Genomic DNA, 6,000 nt, shown 5'->3' with positions numbered 1-6,000 from the left:
GGTTGGTAAGCAAGTGATCGGTCTTGTGTCTACGGGGTCCTGCACCGTGTCCTTCTTAGGGATAAGGTAGGTAATCCCCGCAGTGAGGAAGGGTGGAAATTCCTCCGGCCGACTCATGACCTCGTTTATACTGCGTGCCAACCGACTGTGTATGCTGGTAAATTTCTTATATCAGAAATTCTGCACCCGATCCAGACCTGGGCCCCTCCATTCCTTCGAGCTGTTTATGGCTCGTCGAACTTCCTCTTCGGTAACATCCACAAAATTCATGCCAGGCGTATTGGCATGGCGGGTGCCTTCGGCAGTGATCCACTCAGCATGCTGGGCGGGTAACCCCCAAAGTCCACCCCAATACTATTTCGCTCCGTCACCGAGAACTGTATTGTCTGGACGCTCTGTTGGGATTCGTTGAGAGATCTGAAAAAGCTCCGCTGGTTCCTCGCGTATGTTGCATTCTGGACACGTCTGGAATGACTTTCGCCATACCGTCGTAACCGACTGCATATGACATGCATATTTCAACTAAAGGTGTCTCTCTTATTATTATTATTATTAATGCCTTGATCGAGAGGCTGCGATTCAGAAGTGCAATTATGTGCAAGGAACATTATATTGATATTTTCAAGATATATTCCATTATGGGGAGGAACATTGTCTACAAAAAGGTGTTACGATGAAAAGTCATCGTTGCATCACCTTGCCACCAACACGGTCACCAAGGTTGTCAACCAATTAAACTTCCCTAACGGGTTTGCGATACTGACTGCGCGAAATAATATGTGGAACTGGACTGCACGTGCTGGAGGTAACCCGAATGCTACCAGTTCGGCGAGATGATGGCCGAAGGTCTTAGTTCGCAAATATTATCTTTCTGTCAGGACAGAGATTTTACTCATGTGCCTAGACTCAATACTCAAAAAAATAAGCCCACCCGCAGAAATTACTCTAATAGGAACATGAAGTCTCAAGACCGGTTGATACTGTTATTAGCGTTCTAAATTTAACCAATTTAATTAAAATACTTTATTGGAATTATAATTTAATTTAATTGATTTATGACAACTAATACAGCTTTAAGATTTACATTGATTTATGACAACTAATACAGACTAGACATCTTTTTTGTAACTCATTTTCTTTTTTTTTCTTAAAATATGACATTTTTCGTCACCTACATGGCACTCTGCTCTTCACTTCTGTAGCGAGGTCTAAACTGAGTGGAGAGCGCCGGTGACGTCATCTGTCCGCTGGTATTCGCAACATTCGAAATAAATTTCGAATGCCGCGAATCCTGCCACGCCGCAATACCACTGAAAATTTCTTTACCAAGGGAGCTAAACCGCTCAACGGCCCAATTCCTTTCTTTTTCATGAGGGGGGGTTCATGACATGGTGCCTCTGCGGTGGCCCACCCCAACCAAAATGTTCGCCCCCTGCCGCTTCCAACACAAGGGGGGAACCCTGCATACATGGGAGGACTGATGCCTACCTGGGGAGGGCTAGAGCAAAAATAACTTCAATTCAACGCATGATTATTATTTATATAAAATTGAGTATTATTTATACTTTCACTTTTTTTTTTCTCAATTGGTATCGAAAAAAACGCCTGCTTATTTTTATGTATGTATATGTAATGACATTCTTATATTTTACTTATTGTTGTTTGTGTTGTATGCAACCAAAATTCTTGTAGGAATTTTTTTGATTCTTAATCAAACGATCTGACTCATTCTGTCGCACCATCATGGTTGTAACTTAAAGCTTATTGTTAGTTTTACATCAACAACGCAATATCCTGATTGCAACTTAAATCTTATTAAAGATCCATCCACTATCAAACAAATTGCGCAACATCAAGGGCTATAGCATTTATTGTTATTGCGTGCGTCCTAGATGATGGCGATGCGACCAGCAAAAGGAAAAGAAAACATAGAATTTGAGTGAAAGGGCGACTCTTAACCACAACAGTATTCAAGAGTTACATTTGTCTTCCCCTTTTGACTATAAAAATTATTTCAGGATGTGCTCAAATACTTTTGGAGAACTTTTGCAGATGGTATCTACTCATATATATAAGCGAGATACCCAATTAAAAAATGCAATATCTCCTGAGCAAAGGTTGTTTGCGGCTTTAAAATATTTAGTGTTTAGGCTTACATATGTAGCATTAAAATTTGAAACAGTAATTACCGCCCAAACACTACGGAAAATTATAACGCAAACGTGTGAAGCAATTGGACAATTGTCAGGGTTCTGAAGAAACACATCTTAGTAATTTATTTATATTTATTTATTCATAGAAAAAATATTATAAAATAAAAAAAACCTAACAAAGTATAAAAAAAGTAAAGAAAATCTCTATTCTTGAAATTGAGGATCAAAGGATCATGTAAAGACTGATTAGCTGATTGTGAAGTGGATAAATGTACTGAGAGTTGTGATGATGTTTGCTGGTATGGAGAGGGTTCTTCCGAGCATGGCGAACATGATGCAAAAGATGAAGTTGGAGAATGCGGGCATGTGCTTGGTTTATTTATAGAAACAGAATATCAATGGAAAGTTCCTAAACGACCTTCATACAAAATATCGTTTACTGCTTTTTTCCGTGTATTTGTTGATAAACTCATTAATTCAAAAGCCCAATGTTTGGCTTGAACTTCCACCTCGTTGTTTGAAGCTTTCAGATGCTCACATGCCATTTGAAGTAATTCATTCCAATTTCTTAAATCTTTGTTCCCATAGATGTGGTCTTTATTTTTTTCTTTGTGGTAGAGTAGGAAATGATAATGGCTGGTCAACATATTCCAAATTTTCTGCAACTATTTCTCGTACGCTATCCTATAAAAAAATAAAACAATGTGAACGCAAGTTGAACTTTCCTCATTGCCGAAAGATTATCAATTTTTGATGATATATGTAGTGTGCGTTCGCAAATGCAATATTTTGCAAGAAACTGTCACCAAATCAGCTTTTTTTGCCGAAAGAAGATAATCTACCATTAATTTACATTAATGCACCGGACGTATTTGTCACCGATGATGTCTTTCCACTAATCAAAAATATTATTAAACTATCCAGTACGAAAAATCTAAACAATGAAGAGACTATTTACAATTACCGAGTATAACGAGTTCGTCAGGTGGTGGAAAATGTGGTTGGAATATTAACTTCCGGTTTTAGAATATTTAAAACTCAAATCAATCTTGAACCAAGCAAAGCTTCCATACGGTTATTTGCATAGTTTTTACGGAATAAGAACGTGGAATCGTATTTACAAGGAGGTTTGGAGGTAGCAAATGTCAACATTGGTGAAGTTATAAACGCGGATTGGAGGTCGGATCACTTCTTTCACTGGAATTCCCTCAAGGAGGAAACACTATAGTTGCAGTTAAATAAGCAAGAATGCAATTGTTAATCTATTTTAATAACGCTGGAGCTGTAACATGGCAAGAAAATTCTTTTCAATAGCAAAATTTATAATAATTAATGATACGATTTCTAATATTAACACAACCTTACAAATTCTATCAAACAGATTAAACCAACAAATATTATATCTCTTTCCATTTTTCTTAGTTTTAAAAACGGAAAATCAGTTAGAAAACCTTTAAGAGGTGAAAATTTGTGAATTTCAACTAAAACACAAAAGGCTACAAATGGTTTCCAAATACGTTTTGTTTGATCAACATTCATAATTGAGAACTTTGTCTATTCACCTGAAGGTATGTTTCCTCCGCTTTTCGTTTATCAGAGGATAAGGCAAGGAACACAATCTGAGAAAACTCACAAAGTTCACGGCGTCAACAATTTCCGCACATGGCTGGCTTTTGGTAATCCCAGAATAGTTGCGCGCAAGAACAACGTTGGAGTCAACATCGGATAATTTGGTCACAATTTTCTTGTTGTATCCCAGTACAATATCGAAGCCGCAAAGTTCAATCTGCCGATCTCAAACTCACCTTCGATTCAAGGCTAGAAATGTCCGATTGACATCCTTGAGACGATCAGGGATCTGATGTTCTACGGTGAACGATCAGGTTGGTTGCGCGTTCGAGACTGCAGTCGATAGCGCATTGGTCAGAGTCAAGACTTCTCGCTTCACACCAGACGTGCGAGCCAAAGGTTAAACTTGATGCGAACAAAAAAGGCCAAACCGCATTCCGTAAACACTTACGGCCAACTTTTGCCTATGTCAACTCACCAACGCACTCCTTCTTTTCCTTCTACCATCTTTCCTCTGACTCACTAAAAATCCCTACTTTTGCGCGGGAAAGCGGGGTAGTGCTGCCACACCAATATACTTCGTCTACCGAGGGAGAGGGAATCAGTAGGCGCATGAGGGATCAAAAGGGATAATAATAATGTCAAGACGTTGCACTGCGTTCTAAAAACACTGTTGTGCCCCTTTACTGGTTATAGTGTATCTATAAACTATAATATGTCGTTTAAATCTATAATCGACAGAAACTTTATTCTATTCTGAAGTGTTTTAACCTGGCATCTGATATTAAATATTCTCCCAGGTGCCTCAATCTACTTTGCGTTGCGGACACTATCTCAGAACATGTGTAGTTACATCACCCTCCTTACAGAATCTGCAGCGTGTCCGTAGATATTCCTTGCTCCCCAGGTGATAGTTTAGCCTGTAGTGGCCTAACTAGGCTTTTCTTGGTTTAAATAATTTTTTGAGGGCTTGGTTTGGTATTCCCTAAGAGCACCCTGGATTGTTCTATTCCTGGTAAAATCGCCTAGTAAAGTTTCTCTTCGTTTTCCAGCATAGTAGTCATGAATCCATTTCCGATTCCGCTCTGGCCAGTATAGCGACGTCGTTGCTCCTTTCCTGGCCAGCTCGTCCATTGCCTCATTGCCTTCTAATCCAATGTGGTCTGAAACCTAGAGTAGTCAGACTTTATTAGGCGAGTCGCGCGTATTCAGTCTGTTAAGGCATTCCCATATCAGTTTGAAATTTACCCGGTAAGGCCTAAGTGCCTTAATAGTTACTTGACTGTCGGTTAAAATAGTACTGTTCCATCCTCTATAGTTCCCTTCGAGGTTGAAGAAGGCACACCTGCCTACGGTGTATATTTCTGCCTGTAATATGCTGTTAGGCTTACCTATTGGCTCAAAGTACATTTTCCTTGGACCAACGACCCCGGCGTTTACTCCTGCTACAAGGGATCCACCCGTCATTGTACCAGGTAATCAGTTGCTGGTTTCAGCCGTATGTCAATGTCACGCTCTCCCAGTTTGTTCTGCTACTCCAACGTGTTTTAAATTTCTTCTTGCCCACGTGCACCGGTATACTACCAAATATGTAATTGATGAGGCAGTGACGACATTTAATTGCTTTCAGGGATCGGTCATCTAAAACGATCGCGAAGAGTTTGTCTTTGCCTTCTTCTTTCCTTCTAAAAACTCTCCATAACAGTGTGTGAAGATCCATGTTTTAAGTAATGAGGAGGTTTAAAGCTTACCAGTTTCAATCACTTCAGCTTTGGAAAAGTAGACAGTCACCATGTGTGACCCTGGTATGCTGTGCTGTGTGTAGCACTTGTCTACAGGTCCGCTCCCTCCCATCCTCGCAGTTTAGGGGCTATAGTTCTGAACTATAGCCGCCATCTCCTCCGACGCGCATTCTACCAGCATAAGACCTGATCGAAAGGAAATACCGGTGAACACGAGCTCCACATCTACCAATTATTCACCTCCACCACGACGGGGTCCTCAATTATTTCCTGCTCCTCCCGAGTATTTGTTCAGGAAGTACTTTCGGCATTATGGCCCGTCGACAGCCTCGAGATTTCCCCTCTCTTGGGAGCATTCCCCTCTTGCGGGCTGATTTCTGCTGCTCCCCGCTTTCTTGGCTCCGATGTTGAAGAATTAAGTCCGTCCTGAGGCTTCTTAAAACCTTTGCAATATCTGAAGAAAGATCAGGAGGGTCTCCTCTGGTTTCTGGCCTTCCTTCAGATATTACAGATACCATTTAGCATCTGCGCCACTG

The sequence above is a fragment of the Hermetia illucens genome, chromosome 5, assembly GCF_905115235.1.
Source record: "Hermetia illucens chromosome 5, iHerIll2.2.curated.20191125, whole genome shotgun sequence".
Classification (NCBI taxonomy): Eukaryota; Metazoa; Arthropoda; class Insecta; order Diptera; family Stratiomyidae; genus Hermetia; species Hermetia illucens.
This window is presented reverse-complemented; position numbering follows the sequence as displayed.